Source organism: Labeo rohita, chromosome 11 (genome assembly GCF_022985175.1).
Source record: "Labeo rohita strain BAU-BD-2019 chromosome 11, IGBB_LRoh.1.0, whole genome shotgun sequence".
Lineage (NCBI taxonomy): Eukaryota > Metazoa > Chordata > Actinopteri > Cypriniformes > Cyprinidae > Labeo > Labeo rohita.
The window spans coordinates 19057267-19079018 of NC_066879.1; the positions used below are offsets into that span (position 1 = coordinate 19057267).

At 38.2% G+C, this 21752-nt stretch overlaps 1 protein-coding gene across 2 annotated transcripts in view; it reads right to left on the minus strand.

The window, feature by feature from the left end:
- The window catches only part of slc38a3a (solute carrier family 38 member 3a), a 58589-nt gene extending 39451 nt beyond the window's left edge, over positions 1-19138 (minus strand). The window contains exon 1 of one of the 2 annotated variants that reach the window (XM_051122051.1): positions 18947-19138. The gene's annotated coding sequence lies outside the window, so the exon portion shown is untranslated. The remainder of the gene's footprint in view (positions 1-18946) is intronic. The other variant, XM_051122052.1, reaches the window with a different exon arrangement.
- Positions 19139-21752: the final 2614 nt, after the last annotated feature.

Below are 21752 nucleotides of genomic sequence, written 5' to 3' on the forward strand. Positions count from 1 at the left end.
TAGACTTTGTTTTGCTGTTCTGTGAATCCCCTTTTTCTGTTAAGGAAGTAGAGAGGGTAATTCACAGCATGGTCGCCACTCCTGAGTCTCCTTGCAAGATGGCCGCCAGCCCAGACCCACTGCACAAGATGGCCGCCACGCCAGAGCCAGTCGCAAAGATGGCCGCCACGAGAGCCTGTCGCAAAGATGGCCGCCACGCCAGAGCCTGTCGCAAAGATGGCCGCCACGCCAGAGCCTGTCGCAAAGATGGCCGCCACGCCAGAGCCAGTCGCAAAGATGGCCGCCACGCCAGAGCCAGTCGCAAAGATGGCCGCCACGCCAGAGCCTGTCGCAAAGATGGCCGCCACGCCAGAGCCTGTCGCAAAGATGGCCGCCACGCCAGAGCCTGTCGCAAAGATGGCCGCCACGCCAGAGCCTGTCGCAAAGATGGCCGCCACGCCAGAGCCTGTCGCAAAGATGGCCGCCACGCCAAAGCCAGTCCACAAGATGGTCGCTGTCTCCAAGTCACGCCACATGATGACCCACGTGTTGGACTCACCCCTAATGGCTGTACGGACAGCTAAGATGGCGCTCCCTCTTGTTGCGGCAGCTACCCCTGATTCAAGTCAAGCTACAGGGCCGAGTCAAGCTACAGCAGCTGTTCCCCACGAGTCAAGCCAAGTCAATGTTGTTCCCGAAGCCATGTCAAGCCATGTTGTTCCCGAGTCAAGCCATGTTGTTCCCGAGTCAAGCCATGTTGTTCCCGAGTCAAGCCATGTTGTTCCCGAGTCAAGCCATGTTGTTCCCGAGTCAAGCCACGTTACAGCAGATCTTCACAAGCCAAGTGACGTTATCGCTGCTGCTCTTCCCTTAATGGCAGTGGCCATGTGGTGTGTGTGGGCTACACACTGTGCTCCTGAGGTCACGCCTGTTCACAGGTCAGCCTCTGAGCTCTCGTCTGATCACAAGCCTGCACCAGAGCTCTCGTCTGGTCTCAAGTCTGCCCCAGAGGCCCCGTCTGGTCTCAAGTCTGCTCCAGAGGCCTTCCCCGTCGGAGAAGCTGCGCCAATGCCTCCAGAGGTGTCGGCGCCAGCCGTAGAACCTCTTACGGAGGGGGCGTTAACCACCAAACTCTCTGCTTCTCCCTTTTCCCTGTCTACATCCTCTGTCACTGTTCTCCCCAGGTCCCAGTCGATGACGCAGCCTCCTGTTCCGCCCGGAGGGCTGCTCCGCCTCCTGTTCCGCCCGGAGGGCTGCTCCGCCTCCTGTTCCGCCCGGAGGGCTGCTCCCGCCTCCTGTTCCGCCCGGGAGGGCTGCTCCGCCTCCTGTTCCGCCCGGAGGGCTGCTCCGCCTCCTGTTCCGCCCGGAGGGCTGCTCCGCCTCCTGTTCCGCCCCCGGAGGGCTGCTCCGCCTCCTGTTCCGCCCGGAGGGCTGCTCCGCCTCCTGTTCCGCCCGGAGGGTTGCTCCGCCTCCTGTTCCGCCCTGGAGGGCTGCTGCGCCTTCTCCCTCTATTCTGTCTGCCTCCTCTGTCCCTGCTCTCCCCAGGTCCCAGAGCGTGATGCAGATTCCTGTTCCGCCCCGCAGGGCTGCTCCGCCTCCTGCTCCGCCTCCTGCTCCGCCTCCTGTTCCGCCTCCTGTTCCGCCTGGGAGGGCTGTTGTGCCTCCGGCTCTGCCCTTGGGGGCTCTAGTGTCGCTGGCTCTGCCTCCGGCTCCGACCTGGAGGGCTGTAGCGCCGTCTGTTCTGCCTCCGGCTCCGCCCTGGAGGGCTCTAGTGCCACCTGTTCTGCCTCCGGCTCCGCCCTGGAGGGCTCTAGCGCCACCTGCTCTGCCTCCGGCTCCGCCCTGGAGGGCTCCTGAGCCTCCTGCTCCGCCCTGCTGGGTACCGCCTGCTCCGCCGTGGAGGTCTTCTCTCATGATCTGGTGGTCCTCAGCTCCTCCCATCTGGCCGACTCCACCCTGGCCTCTTGCTCTGCTTCAGTCCCTTGTTTATCTCCCCTTACATGGACCTGGCCCTCCATCCCTTCCCCAGTTCTGCCTGAGCTCCTCCCCCTTTCCTGGACTGGTATTTCTGTTTGGAGCGTCTGGAAGCCACTCTTTTGAGGGGGTTATGTCATGTGCCTGGTCTTTGTCTTCTGTATTCGTGTTTAAGGACTTTTATTTTGTAGTTTTTGTGTCTTATTGTTCCCTGCTTCCCTGTACCTCTGTTCCCTTGTTTGTTGCCATGGATCTTCATTGAACCACACCCACTCCCTCATCAGTTACCCCGGTTACCAATTAGATCATTACCTCACCCTGTGTATAAATAGTCCTTGTCTTTCCCCTGTATTTGGTCAGTTGTTTAATGTCTGTGATGGTTGCTCCCTGTTCTTGCCTGGTTTCTCAGTGTTCCCCGTTCTGGATTATTTGTTGTTTTCCTTGGATGTTCAATAAACTCCTGCACATAGATCCTCGTCTCATCTCCGCTTCGTTACAAATTGCTAGGCCATTTCTAGGCAGTTGCTAGGGTGTTCTGAGAGGTGGCTAGATGGTTGCTTACTAGCTCATGTCAAAAAAGCCTACCCACAAGTCTCTATGATATTCTGGTCTCTAAATATGTCTCTCCATTCTTAGTCTCTCATGCTCACGAAGGCTGCATTTATTTGTAAAAAAATTGCAATGTGAAATATTTGTGAAATAATTTAAATACCATTTCTGATTTTAATATATTTAAAATGCAATTTATTCCATATTCAACTATATATACTTCAGTGTCACATGATCCATTAAAATTCATTAATATGCTGATTTGTTGCTCAAAAAACATTAATTATTATTTATAACATTATTATTAGAATCAATGTTGAAAGCTGTTATGCTTCTTAATATTTTTCTGAAGAACATTTTTTTTTTTTTTTTTTTTTTAATTTTGATGAACAGCATTTATTTGAAACAAATATTCTGTAACATTATAAATGTCTTTACTGTCACTTTCGATCAATTTAAGCACTTCTCTATGGAAGTCTGTTTCCACCACTGACTTTTTTTAATTCTGACTTTTTTTCTCAGTGTTGTGAGAAACTTGCAATTCAGACACTTTTTCTCAAAAATGTGAGTTATCACACAGTTCTGACTTTTTCCTCACAATTCTGAGTTTATATCTCGCCATTCTGACTATTTTTTAATCACAAATGCAAGTTTGTATTTCACAATTCTGACTTTGTAATATAAACCCATAATTCTGACTTTTTTCTCAGAATTACGTAATACAAATTCGCAATTCTGACTTTTTTCTCAGAATTGCGAGATATAAACCCACAATTCTGACTTTTTTCTCATAAATGTGAGTTTGTATCTCGCAACTGTGACTTTTTTCTCGTAATTGTGAGATATAAACTTGCAATTCTGACTATTTTTTTGCAATTCTCAGTTTATATCTCGCAATTCAGAATTTTTTTCAAAATTGCCAGTTAACATCTTACAATTCACAATTGTGAGTTTTAAAGTCAGAATACTAAGATATAAACTCACAATTCAGACTATTTTCTCACAAATTTGAGTTTGCGTCTCACAATTCTGACTTTTTCTCACAATTCAGACTTTTTTCTCGCAATTCCGAGTTTATACCTCGCAATTTAGATTTTTTTTCTTAGAATTGTTAGATACAGTATAAACTTACAATAGCGAGTTAACGTCTCACAATTCACAATTGCGAGTTTTAAAGTCAGAATTGTGAGATATAAACTCACAATTCAAACTTTTTTCTCACAAATGCAAGTGTGCATCTGACTTTTTTTCTAATAATTGTGAGATATAAACTCTATTCTAAGGGCAGAAAATATATATTTATATATATTTTATATATATATATATATATATATATATATCACAACTCTGTGAAAAAAAGTCAGAATTGCCAGTTTATTTCACATAATTCTGAGGAAAAAAAATTCAGATTTAAGATAAATTACCCTTTTTAATTTTTACTAAGTGGCAGAAACAGGCTTCCATACACCTCACCTGGGGACATTAGGACACTGCATGATCTTCTAGGGTGAGACAGTCCTAACATGACCCAAATAATGTGAGACAAATATCTCTTTGCATTCAAAAACCCCAGAATCGTATTTACAAAAGTGAATTCAAAATGAGATGAAGTAAAACAGAAAGAACGATGAGATAAAATGAGACAGAAAGAGAGAAAAAAGAGATGTAGACAGAAAAATGTAGCACCCCCTTAGCGCAGCGAGACCATGTGAGACAGCTGATGCAACTCCACGGCATCAGTGACGTGTGCAGAGCTGCATCAGGACGTCACTCGGTGCAGGGGTTTACACAGCTCTGGAATGTTTGCCCTCATCTTTCAGATGTGCGTGAGCCGTGTACGTGGTTTGGTGTCGTGCTCTTTTAAAGGATCCCTGCTGTGTGATTACTTACAGATACACCAGCTGCTTGTAACTGGCATATACTCACACACCTCTGCTATTCAGTTCGTTAAACTTGCACTGTTATATCCAGGCTAATTGCGTATTCAAAAGCCCCAGGTCTTTAATTAACTGATGAAGGATTTGGACCTGCTGTGAACAGCCCTCTGTCCTTCCTACCATCTGGATTATAATCTCAGATTAACTGTATTCTGTCATATTTACCGTATTCCAAGAAAAATGAATAAGGTTATTACTAAAAAAAATTTGGGAGTTTTTGTTTTAGCTTTATGAATCGGGGAAATTGAAGGGCTCTTTCCTATTCAGACAAAAAAACAATATATATATATATATATATATATATATATAAATTCTTTCATCATTTTCTCACTCTCATTTTAAATTGGAATGACTTTCTTTAGCAGGAAAACACAAAAGTAGTAATTTTGCAGAATGTCCGAGCAAATTTTTTTACACGTAATGAGCAGGAACTAATATTGTCAAGGCCCAAAAATGACAAAAAGCATCATAAAAAGTAATCTGTACACCTCATTAATACATCCATATATGGAAAAGTGAATGAGAGGTGAAGAGGTAATGCATATAATGCACATATTTATGAGATTTTTAGAGCTTGGCAGGCTCAATTCAATTCACATCATATGGAGAAGAGCAGAAAACATGCAGAAGAAATTAAGTCATACAGGTTCAGAATGACATAAGATTTTCATTCCAAGTGAATTATTCCTTTAATATCTACAGGTTGGTATAATCATATGCCACATCTCTCCACAAGTGAAATACAGGACAGTCTAAGAGCTTGACAATGATATTTCTCTCCCATTTTAGAAGTGCAGCTAATACAGCGACGATTTAAATGAGTCATACTCCACAAACGCCACCAACACACACATTCGCACAAGTGCAGAATCTGTTGGATTTTTCCAAGCCGTCACACAGGGGCTAAACTGGATTAAAACTGCATCACATGCCCGCCTGACTGCAGGATAAACATCCAGAGACTCCATTTGCGTCAAAAATAGCACAGAACATTCACACTTAGTCATGTGACAAGCAGAGACGTATAGTGCTAGCATCACACCGTTCATCCTGTGATATGAAGAGCAGACGTTCTGTCAAGGCTAATGCTGAAGTGTGTAGATAACAGTCAGCTGTGCAGGGAATGGATACATAAACAAGACATAAACAAACGAGTCAAGGATGAAAATATATTTTCTGACCGCCATGATAAGAACACCTTAAATTTCACTTGAAAAATTCTGTTGATGGTTTAGGTAACTGATGTTAAGGAGACAGTTCACCCAAATTCTGGTGTATGACTTTCTTCTTTCAGACGAATACAATCAGAGTTATATTAAAACATGTCCTAGCTCTTCCAAGCTTTAGAATGGCAGTGAATGGGTGTTGAGATTTTGAAGTTCAATAAAGTGAATCCATCCATCATAAAAAGTGCTCCACGTGGCTTTGGGGGGTTAAAAGTCCACTTCAGGAACAACAATTTACAAATAATTTACACACCCCTTGTCATCCAAGATGTTCATGTCTTTCTTTCTTCAGTCATAAAGAAATTATGTTTTTTGAGGAAAACATTTCAGCATTTTTCTTCATACAATGGACTGCTATAGTGCCCCGATTTTGAACTTCCAAAATGCAGTTTGAATGCGGCTTCAAACGATCCCGAATGCAGTTGTAAATGATCCCGGCAGAGGAAGAAGGGTCTTATCTAGCGAAACGATCAGTTATTTTCACTAAAAAAAATGCAATTTATATACTTTTTAATCTCAAACGCTCGTTGTGTCTTACATTGCTTAAAAACTGACTGTTTTTGTTCCGGTTCATGACAGTTAGACTATGTCGAAAAACTCCCATCTCTTGTTCTCCCTCAACTTCGAAATCGTCCCATATTGCTGTTTTACCTTTTTTGTTAAGGGTGTTTGATCTTCTTTGCATGTTCACTTTGCAAAGACTGGGTCGGTGCTTCTGCAGCGATGTAGGATGATTTTGAAATGATTTTTGAAGTTGAGGGAGAAAATATGATTGGAGTTTTTCGACATACCCTAACTGTCTAGAGTCAGAATACACATGGAGTTCATGGAGAGTAAGACAAGATGAGCATTTGAGATTCTTCCTCGGCTGGGATCGTTTACAACCGCTTTTTGGGATTGTTTGAAGCCACATTTAAACTGCATTTTTGCAAAATCGTGGCCACCATAGAAGTCCATTATATGGAGAAAAATCCCGAAATGCTTTCCTCAAAAACCATAATTTCTTCACGACTGAAGACAGAAAGACATGAACATTTGGGATGACAAGGGGGTGAGTACATTATTTGTGAATTGTTGTTCCTGAAGTGGAGTTCTCCTTTAACCCCCCCGGAGCTGTATGGAGCACTTTTTATGATAGATGGATGCACTTTTTTGAGCTTCAAAATCTCAACAGCCATTCACTGCCATTATAAAAGTTGGAAGACCCAGCACATTTTTAAATATAACTCCAATTGTATTTCTTGAAAAGAAGAAGTCATATACACCCGGCTTGAGGATGAGTAAATCATGGGGTAATTTTCATTTTTGGGTGAACTATCAAGCAGCCCTAGTTCATAACGTTCACCACACAGGCTCAGGGTCGGTCCTCACAAGAAGGCTACAAGTGCACACAAATCTGCATGGGGTGGAAGTGGAATGCATCATGTCAAACTGCATCAATAATCAAAAACATCAAAGTGAAAACATCAGAGCTACTCAAGTGTCCTTTGTCATCACTTGCTCTCATGCTGATCACAGTCTGATGCATTGCACTTCACTCCTCCTTTTCCCTTCATCCAGAGAGGATTTGAGGACTCTGTGATTAATGAGATCTGTCTGACGGAGATTAATTCCAAACACACCAATTTAGACGTCAACTGTCAACCCTTCGTTCCTTTTCTAATCTGACAAATTACATGAACATGTTCACTGCTGCTCCAAAATTTGGAGTCAGTAAGGTATTCTTTAGTAAATTACGTCTCTATGTCTCACTATGACTGAATTTATTGATGAAAAGTACAAAAAAACATAAAAGTAAATAACTGTTCTATTTTAATATAAATTAAAATGAAATTTAACCCTGTGATGGTAAAGATGAATTTTCAGCATCATTACTCCAGTCTTCAGTGTCACTGAGATTTGCTATTTTTTAAATGTAAATAAAAAAATATATTACTGACCACAAACTTTTGAAAGGTAGTGTAAAACAAAAAACGATACAGTTTATTCTATTGTTAAATGATGCAAATGTACTGTAGACTAACAAATAATGCATGCAGGTGCATCTTGTATGGGAGGGGACTATCGTCACATGAAGGTACGTCGCATGCTTCCAATGCAGCTTCCCAGCAGGGAGATTTAGCCGATCTCGTTCATCCCAGGCAAACACTCGCTCTCATCTCCAAAAGAAGCTTCAGGCTCAGAATGAATCTGTCGGATCCCGGTGAAGAGTTTCTTCATGTCTCATGACGGCTGCCACCGTGGTGGGTTTGGAGACGTCACAGACATCAGGCATTGGTTATCATAAATGATGAGCTTCGCCTGGCCTCTTTTTCCACCCCTACTCTCTCCTTCACTCCCTCTTTCCACCCCCAACTCTTTCTGTGTTTCTTTCCCCGGAGGCAGCGTGGAGAGTGACTCATTGCAAATGTGATTTATTTATAGGCCTGTGCTCCACATCCTGTCGGGGCTGCTCAGGTTCCCACACTGAGATCGCCACAGGTAGTAGAGTTAACATCACACATGCACAAACCAAGCACATGTAAAACACAGACCACTTACAAATAGTAGACTTAAAATAGTCAACCTTTCTTTTTATATTTGCTGCCTATGAATAAAGTTTCAAATCAGTTACTGAGGTTCCAAATTCAGTTGAGATGCAGCTCACTAGGTTTTGGATCCAGAAGAAAAATTTCCTGATAATTTACTCACCCCATGTCATCCAAGATGTTCATGTCTTTCTTACTTCAATCGTAAAGAAATTAAGGCTTTTGAGGAAAACATTCCAGGATTTTTCTCCATAAAGTGGACTTCAATGGGAGCCAACGGGTTGAAGGTCCAAACTGCAGTTTCAATGTAGATTCAAAAGGGCTCTACACGATCTAGTCTTATCTAGTGAAACGATCAATCGGTTTTTTTTTTAAATTAAAACGTATATACTTTTTAACCACAAATGCTTGTCTTGCACTTGGATCATGTTGGAAAAGTCAAGCTTGGATAGTTCTTTGTCTGTGTACTCTGGTTAAAAAAGGTAGGGTAGGGTAGGGTAAACTCCATCTCATTTTCTCCCCTAACTTCAAAATCATCCAACATTGTTGTTTTATAATTTTTGGTAAAGGGACGTTTGACTTTGCACGCTTGCTTTGTAAACACTGGGCTGGTACATCTGCCTCCTACATGCGTGCGTGATTATGTAATGTGTGAGGTCGAGCTAGTGCAAAAGGAGCATTTGTGTTTAAATAGTATATAAATTTTTATATTTTTAGAAATCATTTTGCTAGACAAAACACTTATTCCTCAGCTGGGATCGTGTAGAGCCCTTTGAAGCTGCATTGAAACTGCAATTTGGACCTTCAACTTCCTGGCCACCATTGAAGTCCACTATATGGACAAAAAATCCTGGAATGTTTTCCTCAAAAGCCTTAATTTCTTTACGACTGAAGTAAGAAAGACATGAACATCTTGGATGACATGGGGTTGAGTAAATTATCAGGAAATTTTTATTCTGGAAATAAACTAATCCTTTAACAACAGATTTAGGTAAAATACTGTGAAATAGTCCCATAATGTTGCTCTCTGTTTTCAGTAGCTACTCATGTCTTATTTCACACTCTTCTTATTCATTAACACTTTCTGCAAGTGTAAATGCTATAAATACGAAACAAATGTGAGATACTGTAGGCCTGTTTAAAGTTACAAGGTTTTGGAGGAAACGCTTGTGTGAAGAATAAAGCCTTATCCAGTGAGAAGGGACAGATTAAAAAGTGTGACTAACTGAGAGATCTCATTACTTTACTAAGCTGTAAATAAATAAATAAATGTCAGAAAAAGGAGGGAAGGAAAAAGTGATGTGCTGGCAAGCTGTCACATTAATCCAGATTGTATAAAATGATGTCTTGAAAAAAAAGAGAGCATGTGAGGCCATAAGAAACGCAGAGATTAGATGCTACTGCCTGACTGAACAGAAGTTGATATATCAGTCAAAAAAGAAAAAAAAAGTTAGAAAAGAAACTGAGCAACATAACCATAACCAGGACAACTGAGGGGCTCATATGCGACTCTTACAGAAGGTTCAAACGCTCACTGATGCTCCAGAAGGAAAACCGATGTATTAAGAGCTGGGGGGGTGAAAACTTTTGAACGGAATGAAGATGTGTACATTTTTCTTATTTTGCCTAAATATCATATTTTTTTCATTTAGATCTGCCCTTCAGAATCTACAAAAGACACTTGCACGTTTCCCAGAAGACAAAATAAATTTACCCTGATTTTCAAATTCCAAAAGTTTTCACCCCCAGGCTCTTAATACATCTTTTCTTTTCTTGAGCATCAGTGAGCATTTGAACCTTCTGTAATAGTCGCCTGTGAGTCCATCAGTTGTCCTCAGTGTGAAAAGATGGATCTCATCATCAATCATCGAAATCATACAGTCATTGTAGGAAATGGTTCAAATACACAAAAAACAAAGAATTTGTGGGACCTGAAGGATTTTTCTGAAGAACAGCAGGCAGTTTAACTGTTTAGGACAAACAAGGGACTCATAAACAAATTTCACTAAAGAATCAAGCGTACAGTATGTAAACTTTTGAACAGGGTCATTTATATAAATTCTACTATTACTGGACTACATGTAAACGTCTTATATGTAAAATATCTTATTCAGGTCAGTACTAAACAAAAATAACATGCATTTTGTATGATCCCTCTTATTTTGCTAAAATAATTAACACTTTGCAGATTCTGCAAGGTGCACGTTAATATTTTTTTCCGTAATCTAAATCTTTTTGTGAAAATGTTTTGGTTCAAATGCTTGAAACACCTGTATGCAAGGAACTAGTTGATAATTTGTTATTATATAATGTAATGACATTAACTTTTGTGTCATAAAGTGGCTAGAAGCAATGAGAGACTGACAGCAAGTAAAAGTACTCACTCTAACTTCCATAATTAATATCTGGAACAATCAAGTTAAAGTAATTATATCCTGCCCACTAAAGAAGGCTACATCTTCAATAAGAATGTGCCTTATTTTATTTGAGTTCAAAGGCTGTGACCGTATTTGTTTTCACTTTGCACATTTTCTTCACACAGCTGTTATTTCCGGTGTGTAGGGGCATGTTTCGCTGTTAGGAAGTTATTGTGTGGCTCTGAGACTCGAGGAGAACACTAAGCCAGTGTTGGGTCAGTCAGGCGCTCGGCAGATGAGGGAAGCCTCCACATGTTGGCATGTCTGCAACAATAGAAGAGAGTAACAGTGGTCCAAACAGGGCGTATCGTTTCAGGTCGGCCCATCAAACGCCATTCCGTGCCAGTGTCCACACACCAGCCCTAAACAAAGGGACACCCTCTCCTGTCTTCCCTGATGTTCTTCTCCTGAGTCACGTGGTGAGAGCAGAACATCGTGAGGGGATGTCACCGCAACCAGATGGCAAATCTATATACTGCTGGCATGTCTGATGAACCAGAGCGACCAATGAGAAGCCAAAGATCAGCTGACGTCAAGTGACCCCCAATCACATTCAAGGTCTCATGACAAAGGATACCAGGCATTCTTTTCCTCTTTGACAATAACACTATTGGTTGAGTAGAGAGAGACAATGTTTCATTGACTTGCAGCATACTTGGTGAGAATTAATGGCATTGTAATTGGAGTCACATTCCATCAAATCCTTTGTCCAATCATTGAAAGTGAATTAAAGCATTTTAATTATTGCGAGAAATTATGACTTGGTAACCTTATAAAACCTGACATATGAAATGATGTATCTTTCATAGATCAGTATATTGATACATCAGCTCATACAGTATGATATAGGGAGGGTATCATACCCAAAGACTAAAAAAACACCTAAAATTTAATTAAGAGATGCAGATTTTTTATTTATACGGCCAAAAAGTAAGATGAAATTCAGATATCTTATAATGTAAATCAATGAGAAGTACAAGTGCATATAATTATAAGTTGTCCCACTATATCTCCCAATAATTTGTAAGATGATATTTAAATGCTAGTTTTATGATTAAACACATAATGCAATGCAATACAATACAATGATTTTTACAATGCAATCATATTTGATACTCACACTTTAATGTGATTTTTTTAAAATGATGTATAGATAATCAAATAAATCTAAGTTAATTCAATCCAGTGTTTGTCTTGAAATATTATTAACAATATAAAAGTTATTCTTATGTTGAGGATAACATATGTTCATGTATTAGGAAATGAAGAGAGAGACGTTTTTAGAATTACATTACCAGTCAAAAGTTTTTAAACAGTAAGATTTTTAATGTTTTCTTAAAGAAGTCTCTTCTGTTCACCAAGCCTGCATTTATTTGATTAAAAAAATTGTACAATATTTTTACTATTTAAAATAACTGCTTTGTATTCAAATATATTTTACAATTTAATTTATTGCTGTCATTTCAAAGCTGAATTTTTAGCATCATTACTCCAGTCACATGATCCTTCTGAAATCATTCTAATATTCTGGTTTGCTGCTCAAAAAACATTTAATATTATTATTATGTTGAAAACAGTATATTTTTTCAGGTTTATTTGATGAATAGAAAGTTCAGAAGAACAGCATTTATCTGAAATAGAAATAGAGTTTATAACATCCTTGCTAAATAAAAGTATTAATTTCTATCATTTCTATCCCAAAAAATAAAAATACTGACTCCAAGCTTTTAGTATAGTGTAGTGGACTAGTGGAATCCATGCTTTATATTAAATGGATCATCATTTCCTGTCTTATTTTTCACAGACTTGAAATGAGGGTGAGTAAATGATGACAGAAACTTCATTTTTGGGTAAACTACCTCTTTAAAACAGCCCTGCTGTGTCCTGTGTCCAAAAGCATTACTGTACATGTGACTTACTGCCAAAACTACCCATATAGCAGCTGGTTTAAACAAGACCAGATGATTCAAATTCAGTAGATCAAAAAAAGAAACTGAATTTACTTTTCCTGTGGATTCTGAATCATGCGCTCAGTATGAATGCATTAACAATCGTTCATTCAGCCAGTTAGACTGCTAGACTCCAGAAAAACTGCTCTGGCTAAATTTAAATGTTGGGCGACAATGCTGCTCTGCCAACACTACAGTGTCGATACAGATCTACAACCTCAGTGGCCAGTTTGCAAGAAATGCTGAAACATAACTGCCAAAGATGGAAACTAGACAACGACCCATGATATGACACAGACAAGAGCTCTGCCAACACAAACACCTCAATCACGACACAGTATAAAACGATACTGCAGCTAACTGAGATTAACCAAATTCATGCAACTAAACCATTACACAAAATACACCAGTAAGACATCTTAAAGTATGATATATGTATTAAACTTTGATATAATATTCATATATTTGTCTATTTTGTCCAACCTTGTCACAAGATGCAAAATACATACCGCCATGTATGTTTCCAGACATATTCGATGTGAAAAGTCCACTGGGTGGCGCTAAAAGATTGTTAGTTTTTTTCTGCTGGAACAGGTGAATGTACATACGATACATTTTTGTTTTTTTACCTTTATTATGATAGGACAGATCATACAGGATAAGAAGCGAAGTGGGAGAGAGAGAAGGGGGCAGGAATGGGAAAGGTCCTTGAGCCGGGATTCGAACTCGGGACACATGTAACGCACGTCACTGCAGTTCTGACTTGAAATGTCCATTGGGGGGCGCTATAACTCTAACGCTCCATGACGTTTTGAAATAAAGTACCATCTGCACTACACCTAAACATAAACAAGTATGAACAAAAGCGAATGTGATGTAAAAACACTTTCGCAAGCATGCCGTTTTGCTTGTTTTTCGAACTCTTTCAGCTCTTTCATCATGAGTCAAGTTTTTCACAAGATTCGTACCTAAGGATTCCACATCCTAAATCCACTTCCATGCCAGCTGAACTACAGAGCAAGCTTGTTACATCCGGAAAGCAAAACATATGGAGTTGTAATCATAACTGTGTCCGAAAACGATTATGAATGCTTGCTGTTTTACCGCCTCTAGTGTTCATTTCTGTTGGAAACTGCAGTGATATGTACTTACAGTATTGGTATCCTGGCATCTTGCGAAAAAGTTCCCAGAGGTACATTTTCGTCATGAGACAAGTAGGTTTTGTCTGGAATACTTACAAACTGTGTACAATAGTGTCAAGTGATTTTGTTAAAACCTGGCTTACTCAATTTGTAGATTTCATGCATGAATTATTGTAGTAAACAAGAATTTTCTTTTTCAAAATAAGCATGCAACCCACCAAGATTTTTAGATTTTTAATTCAAAATGGTAAGCACGCAAATAGAAAATATTATATGTAAAACAGCCAATAAAATAGGGGAAAAACTTTTTTTTCTACTGTACATTCTTTACAGTTCTACACAGACACCACATCCGAATATATCTACTTTCATACTAAATAACAGGCGAAAAAAGTATGTAAACAACTACCTGATCTCATGACGAAAATGTACCTGTGAGAACTTTTTCGCAAGACCTGAAATACGTACCAATAAGTACATACCACTGCAGTTTCCAACAGAAATGAACACTAGAGACGGTAAAACAGCAAGCACTTATAATAGTTTTCGTACACATTAATGATTACCGCTCCACATGTTTCACTTTCCAGGCGTTGTAAGCTTGCTCAGTAGCTCGGCCGGCACAGAATTGGACTTAGGATGTGGAATCCTTGGGTACAAATCCCATGAAAAAATGACTCACGATGAAAAAGCTGAAAGGTGTGAGATCAAAAAACAAGCTAAAATGGCATCCTTGCGATTGCATTTTTATGTCACATTCGCTTTTGTTCATACTCAGGGTTGCCAGGTTTTTACAACAAAACCCACCCAGTTGCTACTCAAAACTATCCCAAAAGTAGCCCAATCACGTTTCAAGGGGGTCCAACCTGGAAAAATTGCTTTTTCGGGATACCCCTGGTAAAATTAGCATTCCAGGGACTAAATATTATGTTATTGGGGTTGTGTCAACCCACAGACATGAAAAACAAAGTAGTGTTAAAGTAGCCCAATTCCGCGGGGAAAACTGCACACTTGGCAACACTGTTCATACTATCAGGTATGTTAGGTGTAGTGCAGATGGTACGTTATTTTAAAACGTCACGGAGCATTAGAGTTACAGCGCCACTCAACGGACATTTCAAGTCAGAACTGCGGTGACACGTACAAAACCGACATCACATAAAATGTACCATATGTACGTTCATCTGTTCCAGGGAAAAAACACTTGTTTAGCGTCACTCAGTGGACATTTCACATCAAATACGTTGCAAAACGTTGACTGTGGTATGCCTTTTGCATCTTGCGAAAAATTCCCCCAGGTATGTTTTCGTCATGAGATCGAATTCTGGAGTGCTCATTCAATGGACACTTCACTATTCCATGAAGCCATGGGAGAATAGTTGTGAATGGCAGTGAAGCAACGCTGGCAGGACACATGACAATGTCAAATGTAACATGTGAATATAGTTCCTACGAATTCAGACGCAGCTTGACATTTACAACTTCTTCTATTACTTCTTGAGGGTCCTGGTCACATGTGATAGTGAAGTCACTGTGTAGCACATATCTAATTGAATAAACAGATTGTGTTACAACTCACTGCGTGTTACAACACTCCCCGGTCATCCCTACTTAATAATTAACAAAAATCAATTTAAAACCTGAAGTGACGCACATGGCTTGCTTACGATAAATGTTTGTATAAATTGTGAAACGAAACAAGTATCCACAAGTAGGGCTTCATACAATAGACGTCTTACATTATGCAGTAATGGAGGTCCTTTCTGTGTTTTCAGCCCACTTCAAGCATACAATTGACCCTACTAAGAGCTGTCACATCAACACTCACAATCTGCTTGGGATGTGAAGTGCTTTCAACAGAACCAGAGATAACAGACCTGCTGTCCTGTAACTGTGTATAATAACATGCTCTTTTTCTTTTTGGCTCTATTGTGTTATACAAATGCATTCATTTTAACATGGATGAAGAGTGCTAAGCAATGTTGTTATGCAATTACTGAATCTAAAATACTTGGAGTTTGAAATGAACTACAGGGCCAAATTATGTCCATCAATAAATTATCTATCTTATGTATTTAAAAAAAATGCATTGCACCCAAAAATTAAATTTGCTGAAATTAAAATTTGAAAATGTACTCACTCTTTTAGGCCATCCAAGATGTAAAAGAGAAATTTAGCATTGCATCAGCTGCTCACCAGTGGATCATCTGCAGTTAATGGGTGCCATTAGAATGAGTCCAAACAGCTGATGAAAAAATCATCCCCTTTTGTTCTTTCACAACAAAGTCCACCAACATTTGTTTAAAACTGGTTTCATTTGTAAACAGTGCTTGATCTGTTCATATTTCTCTCCTGATTCAACCAAGATGACTTTTGCACTGAAGGAACCATTATTATGAACTTGAAAGCAATATATTACAAACATGCAGGTTTCCATTTCACAAGACGTTAGCTGATGGACTGGATTCGTGTGAATTACTTGTGGATTATTGTGTATTTTTATCAGCTGTTTGGACTCTCATTCTAACGGCACCCATTCACTACAAAGGATCTATTGGCGAGCAAGAGATGCAATGCTACATTTCTCCAAATCTTTCATTTTTGAGGGAACTATTCCTTTGGGAAGAACAAAGTCACCTTGAGTCGTGAATCCATGCTTCTTTACGGATTCAAACACTCTTGCAGCACACTAGCATTCATATTTCATGCTTATTAAGCAAATAAATGATGTTTGCTTTTCATTTTCATTCATGAGTAGTTAAAAACCAGCTGTACTGATGTCACAAACAATTAAACACCAGACTAATCTACTAAAGCTAACACGGTTCAGATCTGACCACACATCCTAGTAAATCACCTCTAATGTGTGACTTCACTGAAATTGAATTCTATATCAAATACAAAATAGCCATCACAAAATGCCTTAGGATAAAAATAAATAACATTTGCTGAGGCTATTAAACCATCTTATAAACAACTCTGAACTTGATTAGTGTTCTAACGGTTGTTCCAATGGCATTTCTGTATATTTCAAAGGACATACAATAAGAAAACCAGTAATAATATAGGTCAACGTATACATAAGAATCATATTTCATGTATTCACCTGTTATCTTGATCTGTGAAATGTCACTTTAGAAAACTGGGACACAGGAAGAACAAACCTAAGACATCTAAGATGGGGTGCATTCAAAATGACAGGATTAGAGAGAATCAATTCTTTTGAAGTGAAGATGTGATTATTATGCTCTGTCTAATGCCCCCTGTGGTTGCACAGACCTAAAGAGAAAGGAAGAAGGAGAAGGAGAGAGAGACAGGGAAATCGTGCTTTCACTCTTCCTCAGCTAATCACTGGTTAGAGCACAGCACCTTCTGTGCTTTAATCTACCACCTCAACCACCTGACGTGCTCTACAGAGTGAACACACGTTACTGGATATCTCGGCTTCACCTAGGTCACTTCTGCTGGGTCGCATCTGCTATCTACACGCTCTGGGATGGTACTACACAAAGGCACAGGTGCACACAGAAACACAAGTAACTCTTGTCCATTCATACAGTAAAAATGTAAGTGAGTACTAACATAAAGCCTGAAAAAAAACTAGATGACAGAGAGAGGTGAGGTATAAACTTACTAGTTATAAACGTACAACAGCCAGCATTTCTCAGTAACTTTTGTGTCAAAAAAAATCTAAAAATTGTGATTTAATGACTCAAAAAAAATAATGTAAAAAGTGGTGTAACAATCAAAAAAATAACTGCTTTTTTACTAGTCAAAAGTTTTTGAACAGTAAGATTTTTAATGTTTTTAAAGAAGTCTCTTCTGCTCACCAAGCTTGCATTTACTTGATTCAAAGTACAGCAAAAACAGTACAAATTTAAATTTAAATTTAAATTTAAATATTTTTACTATTTAAAATAGATTTTCTATTTGAATATATTTTAAAATGTCATTAATTCCTGCAATTTCAAAGCTGAATTTTTAGCATCATTGCACCAGTCACATGATCCTTCAGAAATCATTCAGAAAAACATTTATTATTATTATTATGTTGAAAACAGCTAATTAGAATTTTTTCAGGTTCCTTTAATGAATAGAAAGTTCAGCAGAACAGCATTTATCTGAAATAGAAACATTTGTAACATTTGTAATATTTTTGTATAATTTTACAATTTAAAGCATCCTTGCCAAGTAAAAATATTAATTTCTATGATTCTTTATTACATTTTAAAATATATTCAAATAGAAAGCAGTTATTTTTAAATAGTACAAATATTTCACAATATTACTGTATTTGCTGCATTTTGGATCAAATAAATGCAGGCTTATAATATAATATAATATTTTCCAGGATATAAAAGTTTTCTATTTATTTTCTTTTTTTTCTCCAGTTAATTTCTTTTTCTTTTTTTTTCATAAAAACAATCAATATCTTCCTGACTATCTTAAAAACTTACTGACTTTGGCACACAGTCATAAGGTTCTAAAGGTTTTTTCCTCCAATTTTCTGGTTGTCACGTGACAAACAAAATGCTTTCTGCATTTTGGTTACAATATACTTTGATTTGGTGAATAAACATTTCTTAAATATTAATCAAATTGAATTAGTTTCACAAATTTTATATATCCAATACAAAACACTTTTTTTTTTTACCAAACCAAAGCATAGGCCTATCAGTGAGACTTATGTTTCTTTTTTTCCAAGCAGACTGTTACAGCACACTGGCATTTCATCAATGACTGTGTCTCTCAAACCCTACTGGGCTGCCTATAGCCTACTGCATTTTTGGATTTCATGGGCGAGTTCAGACTTTGGGGCATCGCAGACGCCTTCCTCTTCAGGAATTCACTAAGTTCAGCTGACTATGCACCTAGGATTCCCAAAAATGCTGTCTAGGTAGACACAGCACCAGGATTTGAGACATTAACAGACAGGAAAGTTTCTGTTGTTACTAAGCGACAAAAGTATTTACACACTTACGTTCAAATAAACCACACAATGAATTATCAGACGTATAACATTATTATATATAGAAATACACGTCTAAGGTGGTCATCTGTCACAGGGGAAATAGTTTTACATTATATCCTTTGAGAAATAATGATGTCATTGTTACAAGGACTACGACTAAAATGTGGGTCACAACGGACTAAAAATAAATGAAACTACGACATGTATTGTATCTATGACAGATGAAATGAATTACACGAACCGTATCACAATATTAAAAACGTTCAGTCTTACCGGACGGATTTTCTTTGATGGTGATGAATAACTGAGAAACGTCCTTCAGATGAAGCTCTCCCCGTAGTTTACCTCAGATAAAACATGTAACACCACAAAACTTGAGGATGGGGATGTGAGGACCGTCCTCTATGAATTACTGCCGTTATTCTCATTGACTTGAAGCCCGTGAGTCGGTTTTGACGGGTTTTTAAAGTGGGTTGTAACGACTCTTCAGTTTCCCCGCCTCCGATTGTCTAGACCGAACCGGGACCAATCGAATCATTCCATGGAATCTTCGTCACATTGGACGCAACGCTCACTTAAAGCGCGTAACGTGTGCGTTCAGCCTGTGGCGCGTCGCGTCGCCCGCTCGTTTCTGATTGGTCGACTAGGTATTAATGGGGGCGACGTCAGAATTCAGTCACACACAACCTGCCACCGCTCTCTTGCTGTGTTGCTGATGGAGTGTTGATGGACGCGAGAAAAGAGACACGAGCCGTTTATCATCATCCTAAATGCTAAAAAACTGACATCACATGTTACTGTGTCAAATATTAACAAAGTAATAACATTATCTATCTATCTATCTATCTATCTATCTATCTATCTATCTATCTAATTTCTATGCTGCACCTGTCTCACTGTCACTTTAAATATCATTTTATTAAATATTATAATACATAAATATGTTTTTAGTACATTTATAATAATAACTCCGTGATTTGGCAAAATATTAACTGCATTTTAACTTGAAAAACATAAACATATTCCAAAAATTTTGATTTAATGACTCAAAACAAAATGTAAAAAAATGTTGTAACCATCAAAGAAAGAACTACTTTTAAACTACTAAATAATATAATTTAATATAATATAGTATAATATAATATAATATAATATAATATATTATTTCAGATAAATGCTAATCTTTGGATCTTTCTATTTATTAAAAAATCCTGAAAAAAATGTACTCATCTCTTAAATATTGCTAATAATAATAATAAATGTTTCTTGAACAGCAAATCAGCATAATACAATGATTTCTGAAGGAGCATGTGGCACTGAAGACTGGACTAATGATGCTGAAAATTTAGCTTTGATCGCAGGAATAAATTACATTTTAAAATATATTCAAATAGTAAGCAGTTATTTTTAAATAGTAGAAATATTTCACAATATTACTGAATTGGCTGCATTTTATCTATCTATCTACCTAATTACTATGCTGCACCTGTCTCAGTGTCACTTTAAATATCATTTTATTAAATATTATAATACATAAATATGTTTTTAGTACATTTATAATAATATCTCCGTGATTTGGCAAAATATTAACTGCATTTTAACTTGAAAAACATAAACATATTCCAAAAATTTTGATTTAATGACTCAAAAAATAATGTAAAAAATGGTGTAACCATCAAAGAAAGAACTACTTTTAAACTACTAAATAATATCATTTAATATAATATAATATAATATAATATAATAATATCTGTAGTAAGTAAAATATCTCATTTTTAATTTATTGACTTTTATTTACCCCTTCCCCCCCCATTATTTTTTCCTCTTTTTTCATAATTTTTTTTTAAAAAAATAATAAAAATGTCCTGATTTTATAGATGTCACATGACAAACAAAATGCTTTTTGCAATTTGGTTACAATACACCTTGTTTTGGTGAATAGACATTTTTTTAATATTAATAATATTGAATTAGTTTCACTAACTTTATATATCTGATATCAGCGTTCTAAAATTATGCAATATGTACTTCAACTGCTTGATATTTACATTTTAATATTTTGATATTTAGGGTAACTTTTACACATTACATTTTTGCCATCTCTAGATGTCTGAATGTATAATCTAATAACCCTCTAAAAGTGTTCTTCTCCACAATTCATCCTGTAATGATTTGGATGTGATGTAGAACAGCCTTTTTTCTCTCTGGCTCAAATTTTATACAGCATGTGCATTCTGTTGATTAGGAAGAATTGTGGTTAATTTGGATTCAGATACAGTTCATTATGGGATCCATTAGGCCTGCAAGCTATTGGAGAGGTAAGCAGCATCTAACTCTGTATGTTTGCATGTTTTAGAGGGACTGTAGATAGGGCGACAGCATGTGTGCGACGTATGGCTCTTAAAGGAAATGATAGACACACAAGTCATATATCCGGCATGTGGCCACATAGCGAGGATATACAATAACGACAAATCCCCAACAATTCGATGACTTCAAAGACCGGTTTAATATTGAGCGTGGATGTCACACAGTGCGGTGGCTATGGGGAGCGAGATCTTAAAGGCAGAGGCATATCCCCAACCACTGTGCCCTGCTGTACTGGTCCCAGGTGCGTCAGTACAGCTGCGTCCATATCACACATGTAGCACAGCAGTGAGGATCTCCGGACAGCCTTTGGGGGAAAGTTAAAGGGGCCACTGTGTTTCTCCGCACAGCCGGAGACTGAAATACTCATATCCTTAACAACCTCACTACTAGGAATTATGAGAATTCAAATTCAACCTTTTATAAGTATAAGGGGAGTTTTAATGTTTCTGTATGTACACTGAAATACAGTTGAAGTCAAAAGTTTACACACAACTTGCAGAAAATAATAGTTTAATTTATAAAAATGACCCTTTTCAAAAGTTTACATACACTTGATTTTTAATACTGTGTTGTTACCTGAATAATCCACAGCTGTGTTTTTTTTAGTGATAGTTGTTCATGAGTCCCTTGTTTGTCCTGAACAATTAAACTGCCTGCTGTTCTTCAGAAAAATCCTTAAGGTCCCACAAATTATTTGGTTTTTCAGCAT